General features: G+C 40.1%; 1 long non-coding RNA gene across 1 annotated transcript in view; it reads right to left on the bottom strand.

Annotated features, from left to right (window-relative positions):
* Positions 1-8,740: 8,740 nt before the first annotated feature.
* The window catches only part of LOC101178084, a 45,827-nt gene continuing 27,654 nt past the window's right edge, over positions 8,741-26,913 (bottom strand). Inside the window, exons 2-3 of the long non-coding RNA XR_001115779.1 lie at positions 24,633-24,734; positions 8,741-9,243 (exon numbers count right to left, since the gene is read on the bottom strand). This is a non-coding gene — a long non-coding RNA (uncharacterized LOC101178084). The remainder of the gene's footprint in view (positions 9,244-24,632; positions 24,735-26,913) is intronic.

The following is a 26,913-nucleotide window of genomic DNA, read 5'->3' as shown; positions in this document are numbered from 1 at the left end:
CCAGGCATGTGGCCTTAAAGGCATTCCAGGTAAGGGAAGCCACCCCCATAGGTAAAGGAAAAGAGATCAGGTCCCTTGAGAGAAATTCCCATAGACCAGTTTGACTTTCTTTAGAAAATTTCCAAAGCCTTCAGGCTGTGCTAATCTGGTTTTGCTTTTGAGAAGCATGTGGCATATGTGTAGGTACATTGTTCTTGGGTTATTTTCTGTGTGTCTCTGCCTTAGAAGGAATGTTCTGGAGCATTCCTGAAAGCAGTGTGATGCATGAGACTGAGAATAGGGCTTCAGTGTCAGAGAGACCTGGCACTGCCATTTATTTACCATGCCACTCAGGCAGGTGTCTGGAGGCACAAAGCAGGTGCCCAAAACCATTTTTTGAATGAATAAAGTCATTTGACTCCTTTGAACTTTAGTTTTCTAATGTGTAAAATAGGAATAATGCCCATGTGGCAGTAGAGACACCAGTGAGGGACTAATGGAATAATCTAGATAATTAATGATGGTGGCTTGGATTCAGGTGGGGGCATTAGAAATGGAGAGAAGCAGATTGATTCAGGGTGTTTTCCAGAAGAAGTGCTCTCAGAACCTTCCAATGAATTAGATATGAGGAAGAAAATAAAGAAAATGGGAAGAACTTGATCTTGTTCTTAACCCTTAGTTCCAAGAATCACTTACTGATATGAGAAAGACTGGGACATATGTTTCTGAGTAAAGCTAATAGGTAATCAGTTAGATGTAAGAGTCTGGCATTTAAAAGAGCTGGATATTTGCAAATGTGAGACTTATTTCCCTCTAAATGACATTTAAATGGGACATGTAGAACTACCTAGGGAGAGTATAGATTGGGAAGAGAAGGGGCCCCCGGTCATATCCCTGTGGACATTCCAACATTTCAGTGTCATAAGAAGCAAGACGCAGCAAGAGTCAAAAGAAGAAACTGAGAATGAGTAACTATGAAGGCATGGCCACAGCAAGTGATAGAAAAATCAGGAGAGAGTGCTATCGCAGAAGCCAATGAGAAAGAGTGTTTCCAGAGGGAATGATGTCCACCTGCATCAAATACTGCTGAGAAATCAGGTAATACAAAATATTTTGCCTTATTTTGCAAAGTGAAGGTCATTGGGAACTTCACTGAGCAGTTTTAGTGGAACACTAGTGTGTAGTGAAGATGGAAACTCTAGTAAACTCTTTCCATGATGTTTGCTTGAAGAGGGTAAAGCAGGGTAATGGATTTGTAGCTATGGGGAAATGTATCAGGAGAGTTTTTTGAAGTTCTGTTTTGTATTGTATTAAAGATTGAGGGGACTTTTGTTTTGCATTGGACTGAGCTGGAACAAAGAGGGAGCTGGTGATGCAGGAGAGAGAAGGGGCACTTACATGAGTGAAGTTCTCGGGAAGGAGGGAGAGGATGGTGAATATGTGGTTGATAGAAGCAGAGGGAGTTTATTCACTGCAGATGAAGGGAAGACAAAAAGATTAGGTTCACGTTTTGTGTGTTGGTCAATTTAGTGGAGGAAAGGGGAAGAAGGACTTCTCATTTGATAGCTTCCAATTCCTCTTAGAACTTTAAGCCAAGGTTTTCTGTTGACAGTGAGAGGGTAAAGGGGAAACAAGAAATTTGAGTAAAGAGAGTAATGTGTCAAAAGGTCATTTTAGAGAATGAGAAACAGACTCTACCAGAGATCTATAATATGATTAGCAAGAAATATTGAAATGTCTGAACCTGTATTAAAGTAAGACAAACATAAAACTGTGTGCTTTGCTAAATGAATGTGTGGCTGCTCCGCTGCAGGAATGGAATAAGTGAGTGTTTCATTTGTCCAGTGTTCGTCTTGCCCAGGCTGGTTCAGAGGAGCAAGAGAATTAAAGGTGTTTACAAAGAAAAGGAGAACATGAGTGGGGTAATAGCTAGGGCTGAATCAATGTCTGATAAATGGATGGATGATGTAGGACAGTGAAAAATTCAAAGTGAAAACACGTGTCACTATTGAGTTACTTATCCTCTAAATAAATTTTTCTTTTCTGCTGCAGTTGCTGTTGAATTTGGGTAATCTACATCCTGTTGCCTGAAGCTCGAAGTTCTCATCTGCCCCCTCTCAGCATGTACTTGTGAAAGATGCAGACCTCATCTGAGTTGAAGTAACCAAGGAGACAAAATAAATGATTCCTGCAGAAAGCTTGAGTGACATTTTCAGAGATGCAATCCCTGCTTCTTCTTAAGATGGCTATATACATTGTGGGTTGGGAGGGTCAGAAGGCTGATCATGGAAACATCTCGGAGGTAGAGTGGTATGTGGGAGTAGGCAATGAGCGAGGTAAGAGGACAAAATGTAGAGAAGGAATCAGAATGGGTTATCACCTTCTTTTGTTTCTTCCCACTGTATGTGTGTGCCCCCAAGGAAGCCCCTCAGCTGCTCCCTTCCTTGTCCCCATGACCCACAGACAGCGGTTGAACCACAGCTCTCTCTTTCTGATAACACCCTTTGATGTGAAACAGGTAAGACTCCAGATTCCTGTTTGTTCTAAAAATCTTGAATGGCCTTCTGTAATCATTACATTTTATTACTCTCATTCGATTGTTTTGTTTTCTTTCCCCACTAGGTATTTTCTAACTGCTCTTCTGCAGACAGGACACTCGCGAATGAACACAGCAAGCACACAGGCATCTGTGTCTCTATTCGGAAGTATCACAAGTGAAAGGAGGATGCCCATTGCCTGGGGCCCTTTTTATTCCACTTAGCCTGACTACTGAACTGGCAAGTGCAGGTAACAGCTTTCTCGCAGAGTCTCTGAGCACCGTGACTGTGTAATGATAGCTGTGGTTGGAGGGCCCAAAGCTGCTGCACAAATACGTTTACTGTTTCTGAGGAAATGGTATATGAATTGGGTTTTTTGAGTGTTGGAAAGAGAAGGCTAAAAGGTGCTTTAGTTTATCATTTTCAAGTATATGAAAGGACGGGGTATTTTTCCTCCTAAGGAGAATGAAAGCTTTTAATGCCTACAATGAAATATGAAGTAGTAAACTTAAAGCAGACAATCTTTCCATTGGCGTGAGAAAGCAGCTCCTAACCATCATGCCTGTGGAAACACTCAAATGTGCTACTCAGCAGATTTGCTGGTGTCTCTCTTGGATATAGTAAAACTGTGCTCAATAAACTTAGTTTTTCCCCTTTCTGAGTATAGCAGGCAGGTCACACACTCTGTTAATGTTTCTCTCAGTGCCCCCTTCCAAGTGCACTTAATATGTTGGGCAACATCCAGTTAGAATTTGCACGTCTACTCCTCTTGGAATACATATCCACCTCTGCCCATCCAGTATCACCTACTTTCCCTCTCCTAGGAAAGGAAGAGAGATGGAACATATATTTATTAAATACCTGCCATGCACCATACCCAACAGATGAGAAAACTGAGATTCAGAGACATGAAGTCATCTGCTGAAGGCCTCTAGCCAGCCTGACTCAAATGCAAGCATCATCCAGTCTGCAGCCACACATTTCTAAAGCCTTTATAATTCACAGCCTCTCATTTTGCAGAGACTCTTTCTGCCTGGCCTATTTGTTCCAGCTTCATGGCAGCTTTATTTAGGTGATAATAGAAGAATCCTGCTGCTTTATGAGGTGATAATCCAAGCCTTATGTGGATAACTATTCTTTTAGGTTGAGTGGTTTATCCCTTTGATAAAAAGAGGTAGATTATTGTTCTGAAAACCCAAAGTCTTCCTTTCAGTCTTGCATTAGATAAAGAAACTTACATATTTACTTTTAGCAGAGGCCTCAAAGGGAACCCCAAGCTGAGATGAGCAGACCCTCTGCCAGCAGAAGCCGGGTATCAGAAATGCTCTTCCTTCTTTGTTGGCTGAGATTTGAGGAAGTCACCTGCAATTTTGGGGATTTTCACCTTTTTCCTTTTATTTGTACTTTTAAAGGGCTTATAGGGTGAGCAACTGTCCCATTTTTCCCTGGGACTGTCCTGGTGTTAACACTGAAAGTACTGCATCCCAGAAAACCCTTTAGTTCTGGGCAAACTAGGATGATTAAAAACCCTGCTTAAAACCTCAGCTGGAAGAAATGATAAAAAGACAAAGTGGACAGTTAAGTGGGAACTAAAAGAGAAGTTTGTTAAAAAATAATTTACTATCTCGAGGCATTGCAGCCACTTTCAGGTTTTTTCTGGTGACAGAGTGGGGTCTTTTAGGAAAACAACCTAAAAATCCATAACTGGGGACTGGCTAAATAAAATTTGAATGCTCAATCACTGGAATATTATGCAGCCTTAAAAATTAAGAGGGTAGATGTATACATGACCATATTGAATAATTTCCAAGATTGGAACAAAAATAATCATGTATAAATATTTTGCACATACAATTTATGGAAAGATACCATATCAATTTTCTATTGCTGTTTAACAATGTCACCTTAAACTTAGTGCTTAGAACAATGCACACTTATCTCCCAGTTTCTTTGGGTTAGGGGTCTGGGCATGGCTCAGTCAAATTCTCTGCAAGGCTACCATCAGGGTGGTGGCTGGGGCTGTGTTCTCATTTGGAGTTTCGACTGGAGAAGGAGCTACTTTTTCAAACCCATGTGGTTGCTAGCAGAATCCAATATTGTAGTAGTAGGACTGAGCGCTTTCCTCTATCAGCACTGTCTGTCCATGGGAGGCCACTCTCGCCTTCTACCAGCTGCCCACAGTTTCTTGTCATGTGAAGTTTTCAGCATGGCCATTTGCTTCCTCAAAGTCAGCAAGCAAGCAAGAAACTCAAGCAAGATAGCACTACAGTCTTCATAACATAGTCACATCATCACATAATCGTCGTCACATATAGCCTGCCCCCTTTCCTGTGTTCTCTTGGTCAGAAGCAAGTCATAGGTCCTGCCCTCTTCAAGGGATGAGAGAGCTCAAGGGTGGGAAACTAGAAGTTGGGGGTCATTAGGCCACCGTAAAGCTCTGTCTGCTACAGTAACTAAGAAACTGGCAGCAGCACTTGCCTCTAAAGAGAGGGCCCAGAGCACAGAGTGGGGAGAGACTTACTTTCATTCTTTTTCACACACCAATTTTGGTTTTCTTTGCCAAGTGCATTCATTACATTTTTTTATTAAAACGAAACACACACCAAAAAACAAAACAACAAAACAAAAAACCTCCAGGCAAACACATTTCACCACTTAGTTAAGAAAATAAAAGACAAGGGACACAGCCTTTTTCCCCTGGGCAAATGCCATCGCAACCCTTTAACTCCAGCACTATATGTGCTCAGCACCAGCGCCTGGCCAATGCTGACATATAACTTCACCTATATATCAAATTCAAGGAGTGTTTCATAACAACTTTAAGACTTTGCAAAGAAATGCTATTATTGTATCTCAGCCAGGCACAGTGGCTCACGCCTATAATCCCAGCACTTTGGGAGGCCAAGGCAGGTGGATCATTTGAGGTCAGGAGTTCGAGACCAGCTTGGCCAACATGGTGAAACCCTGTCTTTACAAAATACAAAAAATTAGCTGAGCGTGGTGGCCTGCACCTGTAATCCCAGCTACTCTGGAGGCTAAGGCAGGAGAATCGCTTGAACCCGGGAGTCAAGGGTTGCAGTAAGCTGAGATCACACCACTGCACTCCAGCCTGGGCAACAGAGCAAGACTCATCTAAAAAAAAAATGGTATTGTATCTCTTAAAGACTTTGTATGGCATATTCAGTTTTTTGGAAGGGTTATACTGTGAAAAGTGGTCCATTCAGTATTAAAGAGTAAACCAGAATAATGCCATTCGTGGTATAGATGAAGAGACTATACGCATGCTGATGTTTGCTCACAGGGATGTACTAAGAAGCTCCCTGGAAAGCAAAGAGCTCTGAGATCTCATAAACGCCCAGCACGGTCCATGGACCAGCAACATTGCCATCACCTTGGCGCTTGTTAGAGAGGCAGAATTTCTATTCACATGCTAGATTTACTGAATCAGAATTTGCATTTTTAGAAAGTTCAAATGCATATTAAAAGTTGAGAGGTTTTCTTCTAAACTACCCCATACTACTCTGTAGAGTACAATACAGACCCAGAAAAACTCACCCACATTTTCACAGTAAATATCCACACAAGAATGCTTATTGCAGTATTGTTTATAAGAGCCAGAAAACAAAAAACCTGGAAAAATAAAAATAATTGATCATCTGTAGGGGACTAAAAAATAAACTACAGTGTATTTACCAAAGGAACACTATAAGAAGTTAAAATTAACAAGCTACAGCTACATATATCATGGATATATAGATAAATTAACATGTGGATAAATTTCATAAAGATAATATTTAGCTCAAGAAAAAGGGAATAAACAAAAACCCAAGTTGCAGGAAGGAATATACAATATAATACCATTTATGTAAAGGTCAAAGATGTGGTGTATGGATGCATATATAAGTAGTGAAATAAGCATGAAAAATGATAAATGCCAAATTCAAGACAGTGGTTTCACTCGAGATGAGGAAAAGGGGAATGAGGAAAGATAAACAGCATTTTCAGTATTTATTTTTCATGCTAGAGGGAAGATACATAGAGGTTTATTATATTTTCTCTACCTTTTCTATATACTAAAAGTATTTCACAATAAAAAAAGTACAGCTTTTCTAGATGATGCCAAATTTCCCTTCAAAATATACATATAGATGTGTAACCTCACAAGCAGCGAGTGGGGTTCCCATAACACCATGTCCTTACCCAGTCTCAGGTGGTCAGACTTCTAACTTTTGGCTGATCTGCTGAGCAGGTGAGAAATGGCATCATATTGTTTCTTTAATCTTCCTTTCTCTCTTTTATAAGGGAGGTTGAACATGCCCTCATGTGCTTGTTGACCATCAACTTTCCTCTTCCAGGAATTGAATTTCACACCCCTTGTGCGTTTTTTCTGTTTATTTGCTTTACCTTGTTGTTTTGTAGGAAACACTAATTAAGAGCACAGGGAATGCAAGCTGACGTCCTTATTCTGTTTAAGTTGAAAGTAGGATCTCTCTTAAACCAGTCAGAGCAAAAGCTAATGGAAGATGTCTAGATAGAAACTGGGTCATATCTTAGGTTTACCACTGAAACCATACACTTAACATTTGTGTTCATTACTGTTAAATGCATTACTATTAATGCATTATTATTAAATGTGTGGCTCTGGAAAAGTAAGGTCAACCCTAAAAATCAAAGAAGCAAAAAGTGTTACCGTATGAAGTTAGTATCTTATGGGGTCTTCAAGTTGATGTCACTCTTCTTGCATTAAAAAATATAAAAACAATCAATTAAACAAATAAATGCATGGGATTAGCAACTCTACATGTTTCTCCATGGTAACATTGTATTACTGTGCAGAGCTTCACAATTTTATTCACTTTTGCTGCCATTTTTAGGGGGAAAAAGCCAACAAAATAAATTAGCAAAAATTGTTGAAATTTTCCCAGTCAGCTGTAATTTGCATTAGTCTTGTGTGTGTGTGGGTGTGAGTAAGCATGTGTGTGATCTTTAAGAAAATGACAACCTCTGGAAATTACTTAACGGAAGAAATTTCTTTTTGTATTTGATCCTTCTATAGCTGTCACTGTTTATATCTTTAAAAAAAGACACATTTTCTTGTTTAAACTAGGAGGAATCAATTTATTTAGAATGCTGGAAAATCTTTATACTAAACAATTAAGGAATCTCGTTTATGTGATAGATGTTCCTCAGCATATTTTTGGTAGCAGCCCAAAAAGAGCTTCAGTTCCATTTACCATGGGAAAGGTAGTGTTGCCTTGGTGAACGACACAATTATTGCTTTAAGTAAAAATGGGCTTTTTCTCAGCCCCATAGTGTCAACGGGAATTTTAAGTATTGCAAAACAGAAACTTAATAGACATGCGTTATAATGCTTCAGTTTGAAGTTTAACCCTGTTTCCAGGGACTGGATGTATTGCTCCAAGACTTCAGATATATTTAAACTCCTTAAGGACTCAGTCATTTGCTCAGTGATTCTCAACCTTTCTGTGCTCTGCCAGCTCTCAGTGCACCCTGCAGTTGTGATTCAGCCCACATCCCTGCGTTGAGCCTGACATTAGGAAATGGAGGGATTGCACAGGCACAGTGACCACCACCACCAGGCAATGCCAAGCTGAGCAGGGCAGGCAGCAAAAGCACGTCAAGAACACTGTCTTAGGCTCGCCAGGCAAATGGAAGATTTGGAGACATCCCATCTGCCCAAGATAAACTTTTGCATAACAAACGGTGCCAAGATACTGGGGCCAGGAAAGGTCTGTAAAACAGGATCAGTCTGAGCATTCAAGGAAAGGGGATTCTTAGGAACTACCTTGAGTTCACCTAGCTCCCCTCATCAACTTCTTTTTCCAGCTCTGTTTGGAAATTAGTGATTGAGAGTGAAGCCCGCCACCTCTGGACCCGTGCAGTTGTGTGTTGTGGACCCACTGGCTGTGTGTGAGCAGGAATAGATGGGGTCAACCAGTGCCATGAAGCAAATAAGAACAAAGGAGAAACTTACAGAGTAAGAAACTGAGGAAGCTCTGGGACGTGAAATAGCTTGCCCACAATTCTCATGACTAGTTGGGGCATAGCAGAGATTACATCCATAGGTATGACTCTCAAGCAATTATAAGTATCTAACATGGCATAATATGAAGACTAACTCTCCCTCCCATCTCAGAGTAACAACATCTTATTGCCACACTTCTTGGCTTAATCTTAAGACTTCCAGCTCTCTCTCCCACCCCCCAGTTCACCCTGTCTCTCTCCACTCCTGTTTCTAGCTGCTCATCTATACTTTCTGGCCACCTTGTCACTAGCTCACCTTGCTTCCCCAGCTGATCTGGGGACTGCTGTGCCCCAAAATGTGAACATACACAGCCCTTCTTCTCTTACCTCCCTCATTTCTCCAAACACTTACTGCAAACACATAGTCAGGTCATGAAAGCACCAAACTTTGTCTGAAGGATTTAGCACAATATCAGTGCTGGACACAAAACAGAAGGTAAATAAAAATAACGTTAACAAATGTAGGGATGAGTATATGTTTGACAACTTATAATTGGGTGTCGGACCTCACTGGCCTGACAGTTCATTTGCTGCTTCCTGCTGCAGGGGATATCATAATGATCTTTGTCCTCCACAGGTCCCAGCTGGCTACCGTGTAGCTGATCTCTCCAGAGACCTTTCTCTCTATTTTATCACCTCTCTTCTCTGATCAGCCTTCCTCAAATTCTCCTTCCTTCTTGAGCTGCTAAGAGAAAACAGAAATTTCTTATTATTTAATTTGTAGAATAATTTTGCTTTTTTGTCTCTGTCTTCCCACTTCAGCCCTTGGGCCCCACCTGTTGTCACCAAAAATGTTGTTCACATGTTTTCCCTAAAAAAAAAAAATTTAAAGTCTCTACAATTTGTAATACAAAAACAATTCCTTCTTGTTCTTGTATTACAAATTTTAAATTCCTTTAAAATTACAGTGTTTTTATGGCTTTACATATATTACATTTAAAATCTCAGAATAATTATATTAACGTTTCCCCCAACAATTACTGAAAACAGTTTAAGTGATTTTTTTGCAGGGAATTTTTTTCCTTGGGGTATATCCCACTGGAGTTACACAATCATTTACGTTTTTTAAAATCACTTAGAACAACTTTTCTCTCCGTGGTTTTGTCACCAAGTGGATAAATGGGCAAGGTCATTTATGGAATTTTACTTTCAATTCTAACTAATTCCTTTTTAATTTATTTAAAAATGTTAATAGACTATTTACAAGCTTCCAAAGTAAAATCTGCAATGTGTGGTATGCATCCTTTTTCTCCTCTTGTTCCTCTCAAATCAATCTGGACCCGGCATTCACAATGGTCTTTGCAAAATGCAGATCCTGGGACCTTTCCCCCTTCCTGCTTGCAAACATTCACTCACTGCTCCAAACACTTTAGCATGGTTGACTAGGCTGTGTGTGAGCAAGCCCTTGCCTCCCTCTCCAGCTCCTCCTCCATCCTTACTCTTGATGCTCCAATTAAAACTGAATTCAGTCAGAGGCTTGAAAGTATCAGGCCTTTCTTTTGCTTGAGCTTTTGCCAATTTCACTCCCTTTGTCTGAAGCACTCCCATTGCTCACATACTGTGTGGTTTTACCCCCATTGCTGCTTTTGTTCAGGCATATGGTTGTGGCTAATCTGCCTTATGGAACAGGAACTGCCCCTTCTTGAATGCCCAAGCTCTCTGCCTCACCCTGGGAGAAGATCCTCTTCACATGCAGAGAACCTTTATAGTAATTAAGGAAATATGTCATTTGAGCAACAAATGTACAGGTGTCAGCCTGTATTCCGTGGTGCCACCTATAGCCGCTCCAGAAGGATTCTCTGTGGATCAAGGTCCTCTTCCATGCACCCATGACACTCCACATACATGACATTCAACACACTGTCATATACATGCCTACTAATGTGTCTGCATCCTGCACTGAAATGTACACTCTGCGAGGAGACAGACTTTGTCTATTTGATTCACCATTTTATCCCCAGAGAGAAAAACTTGTCTGACTCTAGGGCCTCTACCACCCTATACAGTTTCTTTGTGAGCAGCCAAGTGCTCTTCTGCAGGCTACACACTGCACAGTCATACACAGCAGCCCTGCCTGGCATAAAGTATTTTCTCATTAAATATATATATCGAGTTAATTAATCCTTGATTTTGACCTGTACTTCCTAATAGCTTTATTGCTGATCCTCTTTTTCTTTTTAAATTTTATTTTCGGTGTTTGGAGCATTCTTTAAACATGAATTTCTCTAAAGAAGATTGCACTACCATTTTTCAAAACAAACTTCATTTCACAAGCCACACACCCCACCCCTCTGCACCAAGATGCCCACCTGATCCACCAACAATGACACGCACTTTTTTTTTTTTTTTTTTTTTGAGACAGAGTCTCGCTCTGTCACTCAGGCTGGAGTGCAGTGGTGCGATCTCGGCTCACTGCAAGCTCTGCCTCCTGGATTCACACCATTCTCCTGCCTCAGCCTCCCAAACAGCTGGGACTACAGGCGCCTGCCGCCATGTCTGGCTAATTTTTTGTATTTTTAGTAGAGACAGGGTTTCATTGTGCTAGCCAGGATGGTCTCGATCTCCTGACCTTGTGATTCGCCCGCCACGGCCTCCCAAAGTGCTGGGATATGCACTTTTTATTTGAAAGCTGGCTTCTTCTATTTTCAGTTCTTTGAAGGAATAATGGATGGTATAGGAGAGGATGCAGCTGGAACCATTACTGATTGTTCAGCAGAGACAGCAGGCCCTGTACTTCGCCTACTTCAAAGCTTGGGAGAATTTGGAAGCAGAAAGTTCACAATCGCTACTGTGTGGTTTTACCCTCATTATTCCTTTTGTACATGCATATGGTTGCAGCTAATCTGCCTTGTGGAACAGGACCCACCCCTTCTCCTTGAATGCCCAAGTGGTCTGCCTCACACTGCAAGAAGACCCTCTCCACATGAAGAGAAGCTTCAGAGTAATCAAGGAAATACATCATTTGAGCACCAAGCCTCCTTTCCTCCACATTGTTGAGAGAATTGTCAAAATACCACTTTTGTTATAATTAAGGTTCTTCAAAATACAAAGATAGTCATGGAGAATGCTTCCTCCCACATTCTGTGTGTGCTACAATGAGAGCCTGATGCCCCCTTCACAGCCTGCATTCTAAAGACAGGGCAGCTACTCTGTCAGCCCCTAGCTGGGCCCTTTTTAGGCCCTCTCTAAAAGTCTTCAAATCTGGAAATATTGCACTGATAAAGTATTTTTAGAACTGTGCTTTCTGTTTGTCTGCTTAAAGAACAGGGAGATGCGGGCTCTTTTTTGGTTACATATGAACTTTAAAGTAGTTTTTTCCAATTCTGTGAAGAAAGTCATTGGTAGCTTGATGGGGATGGCATTGAATCTATAAATTACCTTGGGCAGTATGGCCATTTTCACGATATTGATTCTTCCAACCCATGAGCATGGAATGTTCTTCCATTTGTTTGTATCCTCTTTTATTTCATTGAGCAGTGGTTTGTAGTTCTCCTTGAAGAGGTCCTTCACATCCCTTGTAAGTTGGATTCCTAGGTATTTTATTCTCTTTGAAGCAATTGTGAATGGGAGTTCACTCATGATTTGGCTCTCTGTTTGTCTGTGATTGGTGTACAAGAATGCTTGTGATTTTTGTACATTGATTTTGTATCCTGAGACTTTGCTGAAGTTGCTAATCAGCTTAAGGAGATTTTGGGCTGAGACAATGGGGTTTTCTAGATATACAATCATGTCATCTGCAAACAGGGACAATTTGACTTCCTCTTTTCCTAATTGAATACCCTTTATTTCCTTCTCCTGCCTGATTGCTCTGGCCAGAACTTCCAGCACTATGTTGAATAGGAGTGGTGAGAGAGGGCATCCCTGTCTTGTGCCAGTTTTCAGGGGGAATGCTTCCAGTTTTTGCCCATTCAGTATGATATTGGCTGTGGGTTTGTCATAGATAGCTCTTATTATTTTGAGATACGTCCCATCAATACCTAATTTATTGAGAGTTTTTAGCATGAAAGGTTGTTGAATTTTGTCAAAGGGACCCAGCCATCCCATTACTGGGTATATACCCAAAGGACTATAAATCATGCTGCTATAAAGACACATGCACACGTATGTTTATTGCGGCACTATTCACAATAGCAAAGTGTTGGAACCAACCCAAATGTCCAACAACAATAGACTGGATTAAGAAAATGTGGCACATATACACCATGGAATACTATGCAGCCATAAAAAATGATGAGTTCATGTCCTTTGTAGGGACATGGATGAAACTGGAAAACATCATTCTCAGTAAACTATTGCAAGGACAAAAAACCAAACACCGCATGTTCTCACTCACAGGTGGGAATTGAACAATGAGAACTTATGGACACAGGAAGGGGAACATCACACTCTGGGGACTGTTGTGGGGTGGGGGGAGGGGGGAGGGACAGCATTAGGAGATATATCTAATGCTAAATGACGAGTTAATGGGTGCAGGAAATCAACATGGCACATGGATACATATGTAACAAACCTGCACATTGTGCACATGTACCCTAAAACCTAAAGTATAATAAAAAAAAAGAAAAGAAATTAGATTATATTTCAGCAAAAACATAAAAAAAAAAAAAGAACAGGGAGAACACATGTAAGTGTTATAGGAGGAGGATCTGGACATAGATCTTTCTCCTCTTCAAGCATTCTTTCCAAGTCTCCTTGTATTGCTTCCTGAAATATTTATAAGAGCAAATACCTTAACTTATCATAAAGTCTGGGATGACATAGTCAGATACACTCATCTGTAAAAGAAGATAAAAACTCGCAATGGGTACGGAGGTGGCCAACTGCCATTCAACATTTAGATCTGTTAACAGCAATAAGTAAATATTGGTGAAATCAGTTTTTTTCTTTCACTGCAAGAACTAGGCAAATACATCATCATGGAAATAATTTTCTAAAGGGCAGATTTAAAGATTTGTGCTGGGAAAGACTAAAGGTGACTTTTTCTCAGGTACCTAAAGCATGGGCAGAGTCTTACGCTGTCCAAAAAATTCACTTATTTTTTTTCCTTCTGCACTTAACAGTTTTACAACCTCGCTTTTAAAAAAACATTTAACATGATTTGTCTGAAATTATTTTTCTATTAGTTTTATATGTTTCTATCTTTTCATAGGCTTATTTTTTATCTTTTTAAATGAATATTAATTTTTAATGAACAAATCATGTTTGCCTCACTAGAGTGTAAGCTCTATGGGGAAAAACCTTTCCCCACTATATTCTCAGCAACAAGTACATAGCAGAACATCAATAAATATTTGTTGAATAAATAACTTTTCAGAACCACCTACTATGAGTAATAATGTCGTTAAAATAAAAGTGTTTACTGGGCTCTTATTCTGTGATTGATACATGCTGAGGGTTTGACATGGATTCTTTCATGCAATGCTCACAAAACTCTACAAGATAGGGATGGTCATTATTACAGTTTTACCAGATGAGAAAATAGAGGAGCAGAGAAAAACAGGTGTGAGACAAGTTACAGACAAGAACCGGCAGTCTAGTCTGCAACCAAAAGCAATTTAACTCCTGGATCAGCTAAGCCATCACCTTCTACTGCCTTTGAGGTCAGAGACACAAGGAAGGAAAGTAATCAATATGACAAAAAAAAAAAGTGGAGTCCATCCCAGAATACTCCAGGGTTCGATTATGTTTATACAGGTAGCCCTCACTGTACATGATTCCACTTTGCGTGAATTTCAGTCATCATGGTTTAGTTGAATAACGTTAGTGCCCCAACAACTTAGGGTGTTTTTTGTTGTTGTTTTTTGTTTTTTTGAGATAGAGTCTCACTCTGTCCCTCAGGCTGGAGTGCAGTGGCATGATCTCAGCTCACTGCAACCTCCGCCTCTTGAGTTCAAGTGATTGTCCTGCCTCAACCTCCTGAGTAACTGGGATTACAAGCATGCACCACCACGCCTGGCTAGTTTTTGTATTTTTGGTAGAGATGGAGTTCCACCATGTTGGCCAGGCTGGCCTTGAACCCCTGGCCTTAAGTGATCTACCTGCCTCAGCCTCCCAAAGTGCTGGGATTATAGGTGTGAGCCACCACGCCCACCCAACATCTTTGTTTAAATTTTAGTTCCCATGGTAGATTGTGAATAATGACATGAAGTACAAATTTTGCTGCAAGCTCTTCACTCCTTAAATCACTTTGTAAATAACAGGTGTACATCATGATCAATAACCAACCTAATCACTTCTTTCATAGTGTACTGGTGATCGGTCACTGTTGCATTTGTTATTTGTTCAGTTTCCACACAGACAACAAAGCATGTAGTTGTGTTCCCTCTTTGTCTGCCAGTGATAGACCCATGAGACATTTTATAAAAATAGGCAATCAAGAGAGGGAATTGGCCAACAAAGCTGCCCAACAAAAAATGAAAATTGATAGCACTGGATGTGAAATTCAAATCAAACATAATGGATTCATAGAAGCAATAGCCGGCCATGGGAATGTTGACGGTGCTGCCATTGAGAGACTCAGTATGCAGCCAGAGGACCTTAGTGAAGGTGAGCTTATCAACCTACATGAGGCAAATGGTTGTGAAGAAAAGAATGAAGATGTCGTAGAGGAAGTGAAGCTGGTAAGAAGAAAACTTCACATCATAGGAATTCTCAGAGATACTTCAAGACATCGAAGACATGAAGAATACAATGGTGAAAGCTGATCCAAATTTAGAAAGGAGTATGACAGTTGGATAAAGGATTGAAAAGATGCTGGCTCCAAGTTGTAAGTTTTATGATGAGAAGAAGGTAAGCACTGCCTATTCTCTCTTTTTCTATGGAAATTAACTTTTATTTCTATAACATATAAAAGGTATAAATAGGACTTATATAAAACCAATAATTGCACACACAAACAGGAATTATGTGAAATTAGGTTATTTATATATCTCTTTAAACCAGAGGGAAGACGAGGAACAGGATGAGGCCCAGCAGACCCACCGTTAAGTTCTCCTTAGCTTCTGTGTTCAGTGAAGCTAGCTTGCCAGGCAATGCCTCAGTATGACAGTGTGGGGAAGGGGAGTGGAGAGTGGGGGAGGAGTGATGGTGACGAGTTGTGAGGCTTCTGGGCACGGCTGTGTGGGAGGTACTTGAGGGGAAGCATGCCTGAGATGGAAACAGTCTTGTCAACACCCAGCAGGTGGGACTTGTCAGTGGGGGATGAGCCAAGGGTCTTCGCAGCTCCTAGTTGGCTCTTCTTAACATGCCTATCTAATGTGGTGCAGGAATAAGCAGGGATGAGAGGTCAGTCCACAGAAGGGAAATCAAAGGGAGCAGCCGCCACAGGTGCCTCGCCCAATGCTGGCAGTTATGTGCACAAGGGCTGTGGCTGAACGGTGCTGACAGCAGAGCTCACAGAACTCTTGCGTTCTCAAGTTTCAGATACATTCTGGAAAGGGCGAACTGGTCTATGAGTCACGTAATATGCAGAGGGGTGCTGATAATCCAAAAAACTTAGCAAAACACCTTTCGTGCCCATGATCCGGGCTTCAGGGAGCCAAGAAGAAAGCCCAAAGCCCTGCCTAGGCCTGCAGGGCTCACGTTCACTGGGAATCCTCCCCAAAGCCTCTCCTGCCGCCTGTTTTTTTGTTTTGTTTTTTGTTTTTTTTGAGACAAAGTCTCGCTCTGCCCAGGCTGGAGTGCAGTGGCGAGATCTCGCCTCACTGCAACCTCCGCCACCGGGGTTCCAGAGATTCTCGTGCCTCAACCCGGCGAATACCTGGGATGACAGGCGCACGCTACTGAGCCGGTAAATTTTTGTATTGTAGAGCCAAGATTTCGCCACGTTGGCCAGGCTGGTCTCGACCTCCTGGCCTCAAGCCATCCATCCGCATCTGCTTCCCAAAATGCTGGGATTACAGGTGTGGGCCACCGCACCCGGACCATAGTTTTGTTCTGCCATTTTGAGAACAAGCTGTCATAGTTATTTGGTGGCTGAAACGGGATCCGCTCATGATTCACCGTCATTCCGGGAATGATCACAGATATTTTCCCAGGACCTTCAGATCCCACTTCATCTGTTCCGCAGGAGACGACAGCCAGCTCCTGCCATGTGAGCCTTCCCTACCAGACTCTGGCCATGATGGGGCAGACGCCGCAGTCATAAACTGTAAACTTGGTTCCCCTGAGGTTGGATCTAAGTTTGCCAGTATACCTTTCTCCTTCACGAGATAAATCAGTTGGATCAGTGGAGATAAGGCAGTTGGATGATTTGCTCTTTTCCCGCTTTCTAGCTGTAAGAAGAAATGTCTTCTGATTTTCTTCTTTTTCCAAGTGTACACAGTAAGTGGAGCAGGGGACCCCATCCATTCCTTTTTTTGTTCCTGATTGTATGACATCTTACTGTGTCACTTCAAGGGGCAGGACTATACTTAAAAGTCCTCCAGGCCCTCCACTTCTCCCAGCCGGTTATGCAGCCGTTGGGCTGCAAAATCGAAAACGGAAGCAAAGTCCTCCATTTCCTCCACTTCTCCCAGCTCGTTATCGGCCGGTTGGGCAGCAGCATCGGAACCGGAAGCAGCTGCATCTGTGGTCGAGTGCAGGCTGGATGAGGAATTGGGTCTTTCTTTTTCTGAATATGTAGCCTGGGATCTTATTTTCTTTCCTTCTTCTTCCTCACCATTGGTCTCCTCATCAAAGTTCAGACTATCTGAGATACTACTGTTTTGGAAAATCTTCTGAAGATCTGGCTTGGAAGCAGTATCCAAGGTGTTCCCCCATCAACACTCTCTTCAGTATTTTCTCCCAGAACAGGGGAGGTGACTGAAAGAACATGAACTTTGGTTTCCAAATCTTGAGCATCTGGCTTCATGACAGCAGCTGGGCCATCAATGCCATGAAGACGACATTGCTGTGGGAGGTATGAGAGTCCACCAAAGGAGTCCGCTCCTCATTGGCCTTTGGCGTCACCCAACTTAGCCTGGCTTCTGTATTTGGCTGCACCATGAATGGCTGAAGGTGCTTTTTTCTCTGCTTCTTCTTGAGCAGTGCTCTCTGATTATCCAGCGCCAGCTGTTAAAGTTTCATCGTCTCATTGTGAAAGACACTGTCCCCACTGGAACCAAGCAGGCAGTAACAGGTGTTCATGCCTGCTGCTGTTTAAATGGCAACCATGTCCCCACTCCTAGCCACCCATGGCTCTAAACTACTTTTAAGAGCTTGTTGGCCAGGGGTGGTGGCTCACGCCTGTAATCCCAGCACTTAGGGAGGCCGAGGCAGATAGATCAGGAGGTCAAGAGATCGAGACAATCCTGGCCAACATGGTGAAAACCCATCTCTACTAAAAATACAAAAATTAGCTGGGTGTGGCAGTGTGTGCCTGTAGTCACAACTACTCAGGAAGCTGAGGCAGGAGAATCACTTGAACCCGGGAGGCGGAGGTTGCAATATGCTGAGATCGTACCATTGCACTCCAGCCTAGCAACAGAGTGAGACTCCGTCTTAAAAAACAAAAGAGCTTGTTTGGAGAGTCTAGCAGGGGGGCACAGCTACTCCTATACCATTGATCAAAGACTGGTCCTCTTCTCTGGGGGACGTCCTCTTCCACAGAGCACGCACTTAGGGAGGGACAGGAAGGATGCACATAGAGCAGTGAGGGAAGAAGAGCACACAAGCCTAGCCAGCCAGGTCAGCCAAATCAACCCTGGCGATCAATACGGTAACAGACATCTCAGCCAGATCGCCCTCATATCCTAAAGCACTCTTAATTAATTTTTTACAAATAATAAAATGCTTTCATCCTCAGTGTTTGTCTTTTCAATTATAGTATACTAAATATTAATTTTACTCTTTTCATCATTTTTAGTATGTTTACAAACTTGACAAGAGTAATGATTTCACAAAAAATTTTTAAAAGTTACAGAAAGAATTTTCACATTGACTATTAAAACCATTTTGCATGGTTTCAGCTTACATCTGCAAAGTAGGGACAACTAGTATTCAAAAGAACTTCATGAGTAAATAGTAAACATGTTTGAACTATGAACCACAAGTTTAGATGGTTCAAATTATTGCTATCTTCTTGCAATATATATCAAGGGAAAGGCTTTAAGACTCTAGGTAGCTTATAAGTCCCATGGGAAAAGCTGATTCCATGAGAATAGGAAGGTGCAAGGAGAAAAGGGGTAGCTTTTGAGAAGCAAGAATCTGAATTATATATTGGCTTATCAATTCTATAGTCTTGAGCACTCATTCAGTAGCTGAGACTTTTGTCTAATCTGTAAAATTTAGAGTAATACAGATTTTTCAGGATAGTTCTGTGTACGAAAAAAATATGCAGGCATGTGTATACATGTGATGTGGCAGAGAGCACTTCAAAAGGCAGCCTGCTGGTTTGGATGACTGTGGACGTCCCGTGCAGGGCATGGCCAGGTCTGCATGGTTAAGGTTAGGCCAATAGCTGGGGGTAGCTATGTGGCATCTTGGATTTTCTAATAAAAATTTTAGATATTCCAGAAAAGATTTGCAAACTCTGCAGTTTCTTTTCACATATACTTGTTTCTCTGATTCTACATTCATAGAAAACCTGCCTTAGGTTCTCTGTTTCTCTTTTTGTTTGAGTACAGTACAAAGAGAATCAAATTTTAATAACTACTATTATGTGTTTACATATAATGAGGCTATTTCCATGTTCACACAGATGGTCTCAAATAACTAAACATTATTACAACCGGTTCTCATAAATATGGAGCTTCTCTACTAGTTTCTTCGATCTCTATCAATAAAACATTGTTATTTTGATATTCATTTTTGTAATAAACTTTTATACTACGCTGGAAATTTGCTAGAAATGTAAATTGGTTATGTTTCTTTTGTAGGAGACTCAGAAGAAGGATTTTTACATTGAGCATGCTCCTGCCTGGAGTTTGCATAAATACATTTGGGTTGGTGGTTTGTTAGCTGGGATCTGAAAGAGAGTTGAGGGATGCCAGAGTTGTCCTTGGAAAGAGTCTTGGCTACTGCTTGTCTCTCCAGCTTGAGTCTTACTACTTCTCCACACATTTTCCTCTAAACACCCTGAGTTAGGGGTCTATTTTCCTGAAGCTCATTTTTTTCCCTCATCTCTGTACCTTAAAATAATGTAATAGTACAAGAAAGATGTGACAGACCCAACTAAGGTAGTGCCAGAGTGGATGGGGAGCAGGTCTGATTGGGAAAGAGGTTAATGAACCAGATCCAAGTGCCCTGGATCCCTATGTAAATTCCTTTCCAACATAAGAAGACCTATTGATATCTGCCCCTGTATGCAACTGCCTATCATTTTCTCCCACCAGCCATAGGAACCATGAACTTTAGGCACCCTCTACCCCCTGTAATCTGCCACTTGTACTATATTCACCTTTACCAGGTCTATTGGCCTGATATAATTTTCTCCCCAATTTTGCCTCCTTTTATTCCTAGAGAAAACTTCTTGCTTTATCTGACTCTGGTGGACTGAGTATTTGTGCCCCACCCCTCCAAATTCATATGTTAAAGACTAATGCTCAGTGTGATAGTATTTGAGGGTGGAGCCTTTGGAAGGTAATTGTGTCATGAGAATAGAGCCCTCATGAATGGGATTAGTGTCATTATATAAGACACAAGAGAGATGACCTCCCTCTTGACTATGTGAGGATACAGCAAGAAGGCAGCCATCTACAAACTAGGAAGAGAGCCCTCACTAGACACAGGATCTGCTGGCAACCTGATTTTGGAAGTCCTGGCCTCCAAAACTGTGAAAAATTTGTTGTTTAACCCACACAGACTATGGTTTTATTTTTTTCATTATAGCAGCCCAAACTGACTAAGACACTGACCTCCCTTGGTAGAATTAAGCACTTTTGCCAGTTGTTCAAAAATCCCCTTAAGTATACTTCTGCTAAGATATAATATTTATAAAATATAACGTATATGTATTATTTTGTTGTTGGCATCAGAGTTACTGTTAGGGAAATAACCGTTTTTATTTAAGAAAATACACTAAAAAACTGAAGTTAACAAAAAGTAAGGCCTCAAGGGGATGAGTTAGCAGGAACACAGAGTTAGATTAAAGAACTGTGTCCCCAGAAAAGCAGTATGGAGCTGGGAGAAGAAACAGGAGAGAGAAGTTGGTAATAAGCTGCAGATATATAAAGAACATGGTAGAAATTACCAGAAGGTAGAAATTGCCAGAATCATTAAGAGATTTAAGAAGGGAGAAATCTAATATTCAGCTTAATGTCTTCTCCCATATCGTGATGACAAAATCCTCTCATGCCATTAGTCCAACTTATCCCCAGTGAAAGTCCATTTCCCATGGTGGCATCGAGAGAGTGGAATTTTGGGGCATAAAGGAGAAAGATCTGTAGCCTCTGTTTCAGTTGCCATCAAGACAGAGAAAAAGGGACAAGGATCAAAGAAAACACATAGTAGAGAAAAAGAATTCTGAAGACAGAGGGTCACCGGAGTTGACAAGGCAATTTAGAAAAAGAAATCCAAATCCCATCCTTCCTTCATTCCAGATCCCTGCCTCTACTCCCCACTGTGAACCATGTACGGTGCAGTAATTTCTCCACCTGTAAATTTAGATGGATAAACTAGATGGTCCCTCAGGGCCCCTTATGCTTTAATATTCTATGAATCTGTAAAGCTTTGCACTGAACTAGGGGAAAATAATAAAAGTTGTGTCCTATTGTAGAAAAATGTTTGGTGATACGCATTAACTTGATTAGGCACAGGAGATGATATAAATAATGACAGTCATTTAACACCTAAGTAAGAAAAAGAAAAAATTCAGAAAAGTATTCCCATGGCACCCAAAAATGGCTTGTTTAGATTCTTCTGATAGCTTTGTAGCATCTGTTCTAAAAATTATGATGTGTTTTGAAATTACTACTTGAGTTTATATGCAATGTGTGTCAGACATTTATGTAATTACGTTCTTTAAAAAAAAATAGTTCCAGTATCCATTGGATATAAACATGCTGATACAAGCAAAAATCAATTTCCCTTTCCCTCCAAACCTGGCAATTTAAAGATAGTTAACATAGGCTGTCAGGTAACAATAATAAAGGATTGATCCAATAAATTTATTAAAATGCAATTATATGGAAGGAAAATATTAAATTATTTCTGTTTATCCACCAGAAGCAATTATCTGACTGTGTTTAAGTAACTCCAGTTACAGAAAGCTACTACCTGGAAGAAGAGGAGTAAGTGTGTTGGCTGGGTCTACCCATATAAATGATGGTAGGTCTGTCTATTTTCCAATGGAGGTAGTAATGCAAGGAGGGAGGGGAAACTGTTGAAATTTCTAAAATGAGCAGATATTGATGTGACTAAGTCAATTTTTCATTAGTCATATATTAACTTGATGCATACAGAACCAGTGGCATACTGTGCAGAGTTCTGGCTCCAATGCTTAGTGTTTGTATGACCTTAGTTACTATCTGTGCTTCCATTTATTTCTGATATATTATATATATATCATATATATTATATTCTGATATATATATTCTGTATATATATTATATGATATTATATTCTGTATATATATTATATTCTGATACATATACATATGTGTGTATTATATTCTGATATATATACATATGTGTGTATTACTTTGGTTAGAAAATTTTGTCAAAAGAAGGGATTTAGAGAGGTATTAATTATGTAAGAAATAAGTGTTTTTTGTTGTAATATTGGGAGGAAAATTAAAGGATTTAGAGGCAATACAACATAATTGTAGAATGGATATAGGCACCTGGGCAAATAGAAAGGACCTGCTATGTATTTATTGCCTACTATATTCCAGACGTTGGAATAGGCCAATTACCTGTGGCAACTCATAGAAACTGTCTAACATTCTAAGTAGTTATTATTATATCCATCTTACAAGTAAAGGGATTGAGGGCTGAGGGATGCCAAGTTAATTAGCTAAGATCACAGAGCTGGTAAATGGGTAAGTCATGATCAGACTCAAGTCTGTAGACAACAACCTTATGGCCTTTGCACTACTGCATGGCACTTCTGTCATGATAAGACATGGAGCTTGTAGCCACTAAGACTAGATATCTAAAGTGGAATTTCTTAAACTTTTGGGTCTCAGGACTATTTTACACTCATAAAAAAAGTATTGAGGACTTAAAAGAGCTTTGTTTAATGTGAAATAATATTATCACTGCATAGCATTTTAGAAATTAAAATGGAAAAAATTTAAATTATTATTTTAAAATGAGAATTACAAACCCATTACACAGTGGCACAAATAATATATATTTATAAAAAATAAGACTTACCAAAGCAATAAATACTAGTGAGAAGAGTGGCATTGTTTTACAGTCTTTGTAACCCTCCTTAATGTTTGGCTTACTAGAGGATAGATGGGCTCTAATTAAGTAATTTGGATATGTTGTTTTGGTTGAAATACATGGGAAAAAAAGGAGTATATTTAGGAGTCATTTCAGATAATTTTGGACATTCTTCTTTGATACAACACCAAAACGCAACACATGGTAGTTTCTTAAAGATTAGTTGCAATGTGGAATATCTGAAAAAACATTTCATGTCTTTTAGGTTAAAATTTTTGCCTATCTTCACTTGGAATAGATCTTTACCCTTGTTTGATTTTTTAATTCTTATGCAGTGGTCATTTGGAACCTATTGGTTTATTAAGTTAAATATTTTCCTAATATTGACATAGTTCATTATTCAATGCAAAAAAATAGCATTTGCTAATAGTACCACAAATCTCATCAAAAAAGCCTTTTAAAATTGGGAAGCTGTCAGACTCATGGGACAGATATAAATTTTCCATAATTCTAATTTTCACATGAAAGCTTGAACTCTATTACTGGAAACAAATGTTGTCAGTTTTGTTCCTTGAAAGGACAGGTGCATTTTGTTGATTTTCCAAAACTCTTGGCCAAATGCAGAAGTCTGAAAAGCACAGTTTGTCTATTAGTCACTCTGTCAAAAGAAAATAATGTTCCATGAAAAAAGCAGCTAGTTCGGCTTGCAACTTAAGTAACTGCACAAGTGCGTTTGCACAAGACAGCTATGGATTGAAGAATACAGAAATGCTTTACACATACTTCCCATTTTGTCACACACAACCTTAAAGGCATGTTCATTTCAGAATCTAGATGTTTAAAAAATTAATAATAAATTTTACTGCTTCATTAAGAGCATTTTGAGTGAGACTGAAATATTCCTTTTTTGCTGTGAGTATGTGGAGGTGAAGAAAGTGATGACTATTAGCACAGCTTGGTACCACTGCCTTGGTTTGTGCTGTGGGACCAGCAGTTAGACCTACCATTACATTTGCATCAGCAGGGTAAATGACAAACACTGAGAAGAACAAAACACATTTTTTAGTAGTATTACAAAAATAGCTTTGACATCTTGGATCCCTCAAAAGAATCCAGAGAACCTTCAGAGATATGCAGATCACACTTCGAAAGCCAGGGTCTAAATGATTATCTTAATGATTACATAATTAAAAAATGTCAAGCCAATGCTCAGATAAATGTGCCAAGAAAAAGCCTTAAATGTGTATGATTTGATTAAATAGAAAACCCAAGTTTTACAGCATTTAATGTTTGCAGGGAGTACAAGAGTAGGCAAATTATGTCAATGCACACAGAGCCACATAGATCCTCCCTCAACCTTTTTTTGGTTTTGGGGTTCCTTCAGATTTGATCAAAGTCATGGAATATTATTATTATTATTATTATTATTATTATTATTTTGAGCTGGAGTCTCGCTCTGTCTCCCAAGCTAGAGTGCAGTGGCAAGATCTCAGCTCACTGCAACCTCCACCTCCCAGGTTGAAGTGATTCTCGTGCCTCGGCCTCCCAAGTAGCTGAGACTAAAGGCGTGTGCCATCATGCCAGGCTAATTTTTGCATTTATTTTAGTAGAGACGAGGTTTCACCATGTTGGCCAGGCTGGTCTCAAACTCCTGACCTCAGGTGATCCTCCCGCCTCAGCCTCCCAAGTTGTTGGGATTACAGGCGTTAGCCACCATGCTCGGCCTATGTTCTATTTTAAAATGATTAATGGGAGGAAAACTTACCTTCAGAGAAAGACCCAACCCTTTATCACATCAGCCATGTTAAATTTTCTGAACTTCTTGGTGAAAGCAAATTTTTTATGATCCTTCAGTGTTAGGACAGGTCTAGAAAAGAAAGAGGAAACAGTGGGAATGAGGAGGAGATAATAGAGGAGATGAGGTGTTGAGTAGACGACACCAGTGGCTGAACTTGCCTTCTTTACATTACTCCAAACAACTCCTTCCAGGTGACAAGAATCTGTAAAATTGTGGAGGATTCCCTTTTAACATGGTGTATTAGTAAGTTCTCTTATTGCTATAAAGAAATACCTAAGACACGGTAATTTATAAAGAGAAGAGGTTTAATTGGCTCACAGTTCCACAGGTTGTACAGGAAGCATGGCAGCATCAGCTTGGCTTCTGGGGATGCCTCAGGAACCTTACAATCATGGCAGGAGGCAAAGGGAGAGTGGCACTTCACATAACCGGAGCAGGAGGAAGAAAGAGAAGGAGGAGGTGCTGCACACCAGATCTCATGACAACTTACTATTGTGATGACAGCACCAACCGAATGTGTTAAGCAATGAGAAATCACCCTGATGATCCAATCACCTCCCAACAGACCCCACCTCTAACATTGGAGATTACAGTTCAACATGAGATTTGGGTGGGGACACAGAACCAAACCATATCACATGGATTTTCATTTAACATTGTCATAAGTAGATTTGTTTCCTTAAAATGAAATATTTGAGTTACTACTGTATATTTTAAAATACACAATCTGGATGATAATGTGTACAGATAACAAGAAGTCAGCTTCGATTTAACGTTCACCATACGTGAGGCATACTTCTTAACCTGCATAGGGATCCAAGTCAGCTGGGCTGGGACACCTGAACTACATGGGTTTACAGATTTCTACGTTTTACTCACACAATAATAAGTACTAAGAAAAATGTGAACAAAGCATTTTTATTGTGTAGAAAAGCAGCTTAACCAATGGTTAAAAGTGTAGCCCCTGAAACAGACTTGCTTGAGTTTCAGCTCCACTTCCACCATTTACTGTATATGTAACCTTGGGTGAGTCCTCTAATCTCCCTGTGGTTCAATTCAGTTCCTTCTATAATATGGACATCAAGATAATAATTTCTAATTCATAGAGTTATTATAAGGGCTAAATGAGTTAATATATGGGAAGTGCTTACAACCAAGCACTACAAGGAGTTTGTTCTCATTGTCACCAATATCATAATCATTACCATCATCATTATTATATGGTTTAACAGATTTTCTCACTTACTTCTAAATAAAATGTCTCCACCGTAGTACACTCCAAGCCAAGTAGCAAATTAAGCACACATACTGCTTTTTAGAAGGAAACGTAATCCTTGTGGATTCTGCTTACTTGAGATCCCTCTGACATCCAAGGGGATTTTACATGAGTTTTTATGGAATTCTTTGATCTATTCCTGAAGATGAGGGTTCCATTCGAAAGCTTCCAATTGCACTTCATCCGTGTTCCTATTCTCAAAGACAACATAACAGCAGTTTCCACGTTGAAATTTTTTTCCACATGCACTCAATTAGAATAGGGTATCTCTTTTGGTTCATTTTTCATTTTTAATTGTTTTTCTAATTTTCCAAAAGCTCCATTTAACCAAATAACCCATAAGATTTTCTTTTTTACTCTTTTTTCACAATTTATCTCCTGACTTCCATTCTTCTTGCAGATTTGAAACTAATGATTGCCAGTTGGGATAAACAAAAACTTCCCTAAGCATCTGCTTTCAGCCCACATACTCTGCTCCATTCTTTACTAGGCAGGTGCAGCCTCAGGGTAGGTTATTTTTTCTTTATGCATCAATGCTTATTTGAGTTAGCTTGTAGCTCACAGGGATTTTGGTAATATGGAGATATTTTGTACCTCAGCAGACACAGAAGGAATGTTGTTGGCAAGGGAAGTTGTAGCATGACCTAGAAATTCCTTTTTGTCATGAAGCAGGACCCTAAAACTGAAAAGCATTTCTTTCATTCTGGAGAGAAAGACATACAGAAGCACAAGATGAACATCACCACCAATAACAACCGCCTGTGTCAATGCAAACAAAAGCCAGAAATCAACAAGTTGAAGAATGAGCTAGCCACATGGTCATTACCTTATATCCCAACAAGCCCAGGGCAAATTAGGATTCCTAAAACAGGATCCTGCTTTTCCCAAATGAAATCTCCACACACTATATCCCACCATCTCTTTTGGTTTAGGGTTCTCTTAGAATCTTTTCTAAGCAGAATAAATTAGGAA

This window comes from Nomascus leucogenys, chromosome 5, assembly GCF_006542625.1.
Source record: "Nomascus leucogenys isolate Asia chromosome 5, Asia_NLE_v1, whole genome shotgun sequence".
NCBI lineage: Eukaryota > Metazoa > Chordata > Mammalia > Primates > Hylobatidae > Nomascus > Nomascus leucogenys.
The sequence above is the reverse complement of the archived record's forward strand: the minus strand, read 5'-3'. Positions and strand labels throughout refer to the sequence as shown.